Source organism: Suncus etruscus, chromosome 1, assembly GCF_024139225.1.
Source record: "Suncus etruscus isolate mSunEtr1 chromosome 1, mSunEtr1.pri.cur, whole genome shotgun sequence".
NCBI classification, from domain to species: Eukaryota; Metazoa; Chordata; class Mammalia; order Eulipotyphla; family Soricidae; genus Suncus; species Suncus etruscus.
Genome location: NC_064848.1, coordinates 107,857,696 through 107,868,010, shown reverse-complemented (window position 1 = coordinate 107,868,010; position 10,315 = coordinate 107,857,696). Strand labels below are relative to the sequence as shown.

Here is a 10,315-nt window from a genome sequence, read left to right as displayed (position 1 = left end):
TTTCTTTCAGGACCTTGTCTCTATATTCTTTGGATATTATTACCATACTACCTTTTTTTAACATCACACAAATGAGTGTGATCAATCTATACCTATTCTTCTTCTACTTATTTCACTTAGCATAATACTCTCCAACTCATTCATGTATAATCAAATTTCATGACTTCATTTTTCCTAACATTTGTGTAGTATTCCATTTTGTGGATATACCACAGTTTCTTTATCCACTCATCAGTGGTGTTGAGAAAACTTGTCAGCCACATGCAAAAAAGACAACTTGCACTTTCATCTAACACAATGCACAAAGTCAAATTCAAATGGATAAAAGGCCTTAATATCAGACCTGGGACTATAAGGTATATGAAGAACACTTAGGTAAAACACCACAATGACTTGTAAATAGAATCAACTTGCTTTAAGGGCAGGTTTTGCTGCCTTGCCACCTTAGATTGAGACAATACCAGAAGATGCTCCATGATACCCTGACTTCAACATAGGAGCTGTGCAAAACCAAGATCTCTAATTACTGAAGCCTGACTGTGACAACTCTGATTGAGATTAACTTTTCCTGGGACCACGAAGAAAGATTTTGGGGTCAGACAACTTAGTATGCCTGGAGCCTGTATTTGGTCTATGGCGGGATACTTCATGAGTAGGGATGCACTATATTTCGGTCGAAAGTTTTTTTTATTCTTATTTTCTGCAACTTTTGATGTGCCCATTCAAAAAAATGCCTCTCTTTTTTTTTTTTTTAAATCTCTGAGATAGGGGTCCTGCATTTTTGAGAGAACCTTGGAAAATGAATTACTTTGTTTTACCTCATATTTCTGAATTTTTCTATAAAATTAAGAAGAAAGGAAATAAAAGTAAAGGATGGGGACCAGGGGCTTAATAATCTTGGGTGATTGTTGTAGATAAAAAAGTAAAGAAAGTCAGGGGCCGGGTAGGTGGCGCTGGAGGTAAGGTGTCTGCCTTGCAAGCGCTAGCCAAGGAAGGACCGCGGTTCGATCCCCCGGCGTCCCATATGGTCCCCTCAAGCCAGGGGCGATTTCTGAGCACATAGCCAGGAGTAACCCCTGAGCGTCAAACGGGTGTGGCCCAAAAACCAAAAAAAAAAAAAGTAAAAAAAGTCAATAGTATCAAGAGAGCCAAAAAATAATAATTTACACTTAAATTGGCTCTGTTATACTAGAAAACCAAAGGGCAAAGTATGGTAGTATAGGATACACTCTGGGAACATTGGTGGAAGGAGGTTGACACTAGTGGTGAGATTGTCCCTGATTCATTGTATGTCTGAAATCCAACTTTGAAGGACTTTGTAAGTTAGAATGGATTTAATAATATAAAATTTTAAAAATATATACTTACCTGGCAGGGGCGATACCATGATCACGAAGGTGGTTTCCCCAGGGTTAGGCTCACCCATTGCACTCCACGTGTGCTGACCTCTGAGATTTCCCCAAATGTGGGAAACTCGACTGCATAATTTGTGGTAGTGGGGGACAAAAAAAGAAAAAATTAAAAAAAAATTAAATAAATAATTAAAATAAAATAAAACACAAAAAAATACACTATGTCTACATTATGTTGTAAGATTAGTTTAACTTAAGACAATATTTTTAAAGGGCTAATGGGAGTATTGTTTAACAAAACAAAAATATACATATTTTTGATAGGCCATGATTATGTTTATTTTTTAAAATTATTTCTCAGCTCTTGCAGTGGGAAGTGAAGTTTTTATTGTTTTTTTTTATTTTACTGGTTTTTGGCCACAACCAGCAGCACTCAGGGGTTACTGTTGGCTCTGCATTTAGAAATCACTCCTGGCAGACTAGGAAGACCATACACAGGATGACGGAGATCTAACCAGTGTCAGATGCATACAAAGCAAATGCCCTATTTGCTGTGTTATCACTCTGGAACCAAAAGTGATGATTTTAACAGTTGAATAAATTAGTGCAAATGGCATATTTCAAAATAACATAAAAAAAGGACCATGAATATAAAACATAATTTCAAGAATTTGTCATCAACGGGGCCAGAGCCGTGGTGCAAGCGGTAGGGCGTTTGCCTTGCACATGCTAACCTAGGATGAACCATGGTTCAATCCTCCTGCATCCCATATGGTCCCCCAGGCCAGGATCAATTTATAAGCGCTTAGTCAGGAGTAAGCCCTGAGCATCATCAGGTGTGGCCCAAAAAGCAAAAGAAAGAAAGAAAGAAAGAAAGAAAGAAAGAAAGAAAGAAAGAAAGAAAGAAAGAAGAAAGAAAGAAAGAAAGAAAGAAAGAAAGAAAGAAAGAAAGAAAAGAAAGAAAGAAAGAAAGAAAGAAAGAAAGAAAGAAAGAAAGAAAGAAAGAAAGAAAGAAAGAAAAAAAAAAAGAAAGAAAGAAGAAGAAAGAAAGAAAGAAGAAAGAAAGAAAGAAAGAAAGAAAGAAAGAAGAAGAAAGAAAGAAAGAAAGAAAAAGAAAGAAAGAAAGAAAAAGAAAGAAAGAAAAGAAAGAAAGAAAGAAAGAAAGAAAGAAAGAAAGAAAGAAAGAAAGAAAGAAAGAAAAGAAAGAAAAGAAAAAGAAAAAAGAAAGAAAGAAAGTAAGAAGAAAGAAAGAAAGAAGAAAGAAAGAGAAAGAAAAAAAGAAAGAAAGAAAGAAAGAAAGAAAAAGAAAGAAAGAAAGAAAGAAAGAAAGAAAGAAAGAAAGAAAGAAAGAAAGAAAGAAAGAAAGAAAGAAAGAAAGAAAGAAAAGAAAAAGAAAGAAAGAAAAAGAAAGAAAGAAAGAAAGAAAGAAAGAAAGAAGAAAGAGAAGAAAGGAAAGAAAAGAAAGAAAGAAAGAAAGAAAAAAAAAAGAAAGAAAGAAAAGAAAGAAAGAAGAAAAAAGAAGAGAAAAAGAAAGAAAGGAAAGAAGAAAGAAAGAAAGAAAGAAAAGAAAGAAGAAAGAAAAGAAAGAAAGAAAGAAAGAAAGAAAGAAAGAAAGAAGAAAGAAGAAAAAAGAATAGGAAAGAATTTGCTATCAAAGCAAAACTGATTTTGAGAAAAGATTACAGTATATTTCAAAATCAGAATCTAACCTTGTAGATTCAAATTAACTCCAGAATTTCAAGTTTTTAATGATGGAAACTATGATGTTCACCTTTAATTAAATAGTATTGTATAGTCAGTTCAGAGACAAGAAAATACCATAAGTCAGATCTGAAGGACATTAATAAATATAAATACCCCATTGCTTGATTTGCTGCTTATAGAAGTAATAGCAAAGTTTGAGTAAATGCATTTAAAAACAAGAGGTAAGAACATTTGTAATAGATCTATCATGCATTGAATGAAATCTATCTAGTCCAACATCTGAAATTGAATAAAGACACAGAAGTTGCAACCATTGGTTCAATATTCTCCTCTTTGTCTTATTCATATAGCAATAATATTACTAGATTATATTAAATGCAGTTACTTGATGCTTTTTCTTTAAGATATCCATTTTAAAAGGGTATTTTTATTTTCTAATTTTGCTGGAAGATCCTCGTGGTACTAAGAATTGATAAATCCTGTTAAAATCCTTGAGTCTATCTAAACATCTTACAATTTCAAAATTATATTAAATAATTGAGAGATGCAAGTATTGAAAATGTATGTGTTTGATAATAACAAAATCAAGAGTTTATCAACATCAAAAAGATAAAATTATATTTGCATAATAAAACAACAGAAAAAATTTTGTGAGGAGAATTTATTTTGGATTACTCCTTGCTGAATTATACCCAGTAAGGCTTAGGATATATTCCCATCTCTGTGCTTGAGGATAACTTCTGGAAGTACTCATGAAAAAAATGTGGCGTCAAAACAGAACCAGAATAGAACCAGGGTCTTTCTCATACAACATACGTCCTCACCTCATTGATCTATCTTTCTGTACATCAAATATAAATTTTTGATTATTTCTTGTTTGTTGTTTTAGTTTAGATTTTTTTTCTTATTTAAAGAAAATTTGTCACATAGTTCTTATAGTTGTTCATTATACATTTGTTTTTAGATAAGAGTAATTTTAAATAGGAATAGAAAGGCCAGAGCGGTGACACAAGCAGCAAGGATTTTGCCTTACATACACTAACCAAGAACAGACCTTGATTCAATGCCCCTGCATCCCATATAGTCCCCCAAACCAGTTGCAATTTCTGAGTGCATACCCAGGAGTAACCCCTGAGCATCACTGGTGTGGCTTATAAAAGCAAAAAAAAAAAAAAAATAGAAAGAAAGAAAGAAGTAAAAGAAAAAATAAAGTCTTAGAAATATGAAAAAATACAGTAGCACAGTAGCAAGTGTATTATAAAAATTACTTTATCACCAATGAATTCATTAATACAATAGCAGAACTTTTAGTAAGCTCTTATTGTTAGCTATCCATTCTGTTAAGTTGGTGTTTTCTTTATTTTTCTTTTTTTTTGTGTGTGTGGGGGGGTGTTGGGGGGTCACAGCTAGCATTGCTCAGGGTTTACTCCTGGTTCTACACTCAGAAGTTACTCTTGCAGGCTTGGGGACCATATAGAATGCCTGGTATCAAATCCAGGTAGGCCGCATACAATGGAAACACTTACCTGCTGTGCTATAGCTCTGCCCCCCTAAATTGGTTTTTTATTATAGGGTTGAGAGAGTCAAACAATTAAAGTTGTCCAGATAATTCAAAGCACTATTACTGATACTTGCAGCTTTTCAGAATATCTTTTCAGTGCCTGGTCTCCTGGAAGAAGGAGTATGGGGAGGAGGGGAGGGTGCCTGCACTCACTTCAAAAAAAAAAAACAATCCCTGATGTTATTAGCCCAAATATAGACATACCAAAAATTCTGTCAAATTGTTGTCTCTGAAGAGAATTGTAGAGGATTACAGGAAAAGAGGCTATTATGATGATGGATGCAGTAGGTGTGGTTTTAGAAAAGTGAGTGCTTGACCTGCCCTCTTCTCCTGAGGCTGTCAGCTTCTGCAGCATTGTTGGTGTACCCATGACTTTTCATGACTTGGTTTACATTTTGTTTGAGAAAAAAGTGAGTCTATGGAGCTGGCACAGTGGGAACATAGTATTTGTCATCATCGTTACAACACTAGGATGGTATATTAAAATAGAATGTATGTATGGTACACTGCCCTCATCCCATGTGTTGGTTCATAGAATAATTATTCGTTTTTGTGTGTGTAACCTCCAGTATTACTCAGAGCTTACCTCTGGCACTGCACCCAGTAATCACTCCTGGCAAGCTTAAGAGCTATGTGGCTGGCTATGGGCAAGGCAAGTGTTCTACCTGCTGTGATATCACTCAGCCTGTATTTTCGCTTTGGAAATTTTCTCTTGGGAAATATTAGCAGTGATATATTAATATTTTATTTATAAAATTATTCATGAAAATGAATAGGGACAACTTAATTCATGGGTCATTTTTAATCCATTTTTTAAATGTGGCTACTATTAGTATGCACTCATCAGTTCATTACTCAGTAATTGAAAAACTTGCCAAACTGTTATTTTTCTTCAAACCAATCTTTTAAAAGTTGTCTACCAATTTTGTTTATTTAAATGTACCAGCAGCAATGGCCCAATCTATCCATCTGCTGTTGGAACTATTTTTTTTTTTTGCTATGTATAAATCACCCTAGCCAAATGATTTGTCTACAATCACACAAAGAAACTTGGGAGGTTTAATGGAATTAACAAATAACTATTGTAATCACTGGAAAATAAACCCTTATTTGGGGAGATTATAACTTTAGCACTTAAAAGCCAAATAAAAACATAAAAGATAAGATGAGGCAAATATATTCTCAAAAATTTATAATTACAGTCCCCATAATCAAACAGTTCAAAAATCATAGTCTTCAAGTCAGATACATTTTATACTATATTTATGCTCACTCCATATATGTAATTATATTTAATAGACAAATCTTTTGAGTTGAGAGAATTAGTTTATATATATAATTAAAAGCTTTAAGGTGTTAATAAACTTACTCATGAACATTTAAAGTAATTTAATTTTTAGTTAATGACTTCAGCCATTGAAAACATATTTTCCACAATATAATTAAAATATAAGATTACTTTAGACTTCTTTTGTCAAGTTACATGGTGCACGGTTACAAGTTATATGTTGAGGTATTGGAGTTAAGAAAATAACTGAAATTATGTTTAGGGTAGTATTATATTAATCTATCAACATGCACAGTTGGTGTTTCAGCAAAAAAAATGATTTAGTTCCAAGTGTCTCCAGACTGGTATGTATTAGATAAGTTACAATGAGGTGTTATGTTTTCTATTTTAAGGTACTATGTCATGTTGATTGAAATATTCACTCTAATATTTGTAAAGACTGTATGCGCCAACTAGACTACATGACAATTCGCTTGTTTTACACTACAAAATACGTAAGAAATGATAACAGTGTTATATATTTAAACAAAAAATATTTGTGGGTTTAAGTTATGTTAGCATATGGAAGTTATTGAAAGGTTACAACAATCTGTCTAAAAATTGGGGATTAGAGGCAGGAGCAGTGGCGCAAGTGGTAGGGAGTTTGCCTTGCAAGCCTTAACCTAGGATAGACTGCGGTTCTATCACCTGGGGTCCCATATGGTCCCTCAAGCCAGGACCTATTCCTGAGCACATAGCCAGGAGTAACTCCTGAGCATTACCAGGTGTGACCCAAAAACCAAATAAATAAATAAATAAAATAAATAAAAAATAGGGACTTTTAGCATACAAGGAATATGTACCACCCTATACTTGGGCTTTAACCTGTCATATGAAAAAAAACCACTATTCAAGATTGGCAGAATTTTCTACGACTTTTTCTCATTAATACTGAAAATTGGCCTGAGAACTTTTATTAGAAAAAAGTTGTTGGGACTAGGGAGCTAATAATGAAACTTAATACAGATATCAGTGACCTTAAATAATTCCAGAAATTAACAACCACTTTTGCTTTAATACATGCATATGACACTGATTTCATAGTGTCCAGTAATGCACATCAGCATATAGCTTTAATTTTTTCCCTTTGTAGTTTAATCCAATAATTTTTTCTAATTCCAAATAATTCTCTTTTTTAAATGAGCCATACTATTAAATAACATTCACCAAAATTTTATTTTATTCTTGTTATGATTTATAAATAATGTACCACACTGATGTTTAATGGCTTATTAATATAGGCTTTAAATTGGCCCACAAGCTGTCAGGATATTTTATGGGCTGAATTTAAGAGCAACTTTTTCTTTAGTCTCGGGTACTCAAGTACTCTCAAGAAAGAGATTGACTGGGCTACTGCAGAGGCAGGTGATCGTGAATGGCCTCCCCATAGTTCCGGTGTAGCTGGTAAATTGAAGCAGCAATGACTGAATCATTGAGCTTTCATGATTGTTTCGGAATTCTATAACAGTATGAGATGGACAAAGCTCTAAGAACAAGAACTATTTAATTCTCTGCTTGTCTCACATTTGCTATTGCCAATTGATCAAAACAAGTCACCTAAATAAGTTATTTTCATGGGTACACACTCAATATTATAAGGAAAATCTGGGGTAGGAATACAAAGGGGTTAATTTATGTCTATCTTTAGAATCTACAATATTTATTAAATGTGTCCGTTTGACGTGGACCTAAAAACTGACTAGGTGTGTAAACACTAAGAAAAAAGAATAAAAAAAAACCTTCCATTGGTTTAACTTCAATAGGCAAAAAACAAAACAAAACAAAACAAAACAAAAAGATGTGTTTAATCTAAAATTTTAATTTTTGCAATGCGAAAAATGTATTTAAACTGCTTTTACATGTAAGTAATATTTTGGGGTCAGGAGAAGACCATATCTGGCATTACTAAGGAACTATTTCTGGCTTTATTCTATTTCTAATTTTGTGCTCAGTATGACTCCTCGTTGTTTTAAAAAGACTATATATATAGTGCTAGAAAAGGCATTGATCTAGGGTTAGTTGCACCCAAGTCAAGCACCTTACATCTTTACTATTAACCAGCACTCCATAACTAATATTTAATAAATAAATAATTATCTACTAAAGAATAAACAATCCAAATGATGATTTTATTTTTATTAGCATAAAATATTTCTAACTAAGAATTTTAAATAATTTTCTATTCTCACATTGGATTATATAATTGGTTTTCAATTTATAGTTGTTAAGTTATCTCAAAAGATAACTTATAGACTCCTGCTATGTCTCTGAAGCATGACAGATATCTTGGACCTTTTCTCTGCTTGCTTCAGCCTGGGACTTGATCCTCTGCAGCATTCTTCCCTGAGGGTTCATCTTCTCTGAAGTGGGTCAACCCACCAAGAGACTTTGGAACTAGCTGGATTCTATTGTGTCTCTAAAGCACAGCAGACATTATGGGCATTTTCTCTACTTTTTCAGCCCTGGGACTTGATCCTTTGTGGCATTCTTCACTGAGGACCTTCTTCTCCTGAGGTGAGTTGTCCTGCCCACCAAGGGAAGAGCAAGAGGAGACTTCGTGGCCGCGCACATTATCTAGCTGATGAATACTACCACAACACATATAAAAACCTAAAATACAAGCATGACAATGGGGAAACATGCAGGCCAACACCAGGTATAAAAAATGAAGATAGCATCTCTGATGATCTGGAAACATCCAATCACCTAGTAAGACTCTCAGTATGGAGTTAAGAGAAGAAATATGGAGATATTCACAGAACTCAAAGGAAGCATAGATTGTATTGAATGAAACACTAATAAGAATGTAAAGGATATGAAAATAGAAATCAGAAAACTCCAAACTGAAATAACAAGTGTGAATAACTCAGTAGACAAATTGAAAACCTCAATGAAAAGCCTCAACAACAGGGTAACAGCAGCTGAGGATAGAATCAGTGAGCTGGAAGGTGAGATGCATAGTAACTCCACACAGCAAAAGAGATTGTAAAAAAGCCTTAAAGCTAATGATCAGACAATGAAAAAATTACTCAAAAAATGTGAACAGATGAAAATAGAAGTCTTTGTTAAGATCAACAGAAACAACTTAAGAATCATTGGAGTCTCAGAGACCCAGAAAGAAAATCTCCAGGAAGAATCAAAAGGCAAAGACATCATCACAGATAAAGTACCAAAGCTAAAGATTACATGTGACCAAATCCTGCAGAGCCCAAAGAGTACCAGCTAAAAATGACCCAAGAAAAAACACCCCAAGACACATCCTAGTCAAAATGACGAATCGCACAGATAGGGACAGAATCCTGAAAGCAGCAAGATCAAAAAGGGAAATTACATTCAAGGCAACATCCTTAATATTTACAGCAGACCTGTCACAAAAAACATTCAAGGCCACTGTGGGATATAGTGAAAAACGCAATGAAATAAATGCTTTGTCTCTAATACTGCACCTAGCCAGATTCACTTTCAGGTTTGAAGAAAATATACACAGCTTCACAGATAAATAAATCTCAGGAACTTTTCAGACTCTAAACCATCCTTAAAAGAAAAACTGAAAGGTCTACTTTAAGACAAGACTGACCAACAGACACACAAAACTTCTATACAAAGATGGTACTAAATCCCATGACAATTATCTCTCTCAATGTAAATGGACTAAATGCACCAGTTAAGAGACAAAGAATGACTAACTGGATCAAAAAACTGAATCCAAACTTCTGCTGCCTACAAGAAACACAACTGAATAGTCAGAACAAACATAGACTAAAAATTAAAGGCTGGAGAAAAAATCATCCAACAAACAACCCTTAAAAAAGCTGGAGTGGCCATGCTAATATCATATGACACAAACTTTACAGTTAGAAAAGTTGTAAGGGAGAAAGATAGACATTTTGTACTAATCAAGGGATATGTACACCAGGAAGAAATCTCATTCCTAAATGTATATACACCTGAAGAAGGATCAGCAAGTTATTTAATACAATTGTTGACAAACCTGAAATAATATATCAATAACAGCACAATATTTGTGGGAGACTTCAACACTGCCCTGTCACCCCTTGATAGATCAACAAAACCCAACAAAAAATAAACTAGCACTGAAAAGAGAAATGGAAGAGAGTGGGCTAGTAATTTTAAAATATATATATATATATATATATCCATCCCCAGAAACCTGGATACACATTCTTCTTCAGTGTACATGAGTCATTCTCCAGGATACATCACATGCTAGCCCATAAAATATATCTCCATAAAATCAAGAGAATAGAAATCATGCAGACTATCTTTGCTGATCACAAGACACTGAAATTAGACATGAACTACAGAGGGACAAAGAAGAAAAACTTTAACACCTAGAAATTAAACATCTTA

The 10,315-nt window shown here is 33.9% G+C and overlaps 1 pseudogene; it reads left to right on the top strand.

Moving 5' to 3' along the window:
• The first annotated feature begins 1,360 nt into the window (after positions 1 to 1,360).
• LOC126032033 (uncharacterized) lies at positions 1,361 to 1,505 on the top strand (annotated as a pseudogene).
• The last annotated feature ends 8,810 nt before the right edge of the window (positions 1,506 to 10,315 follow it).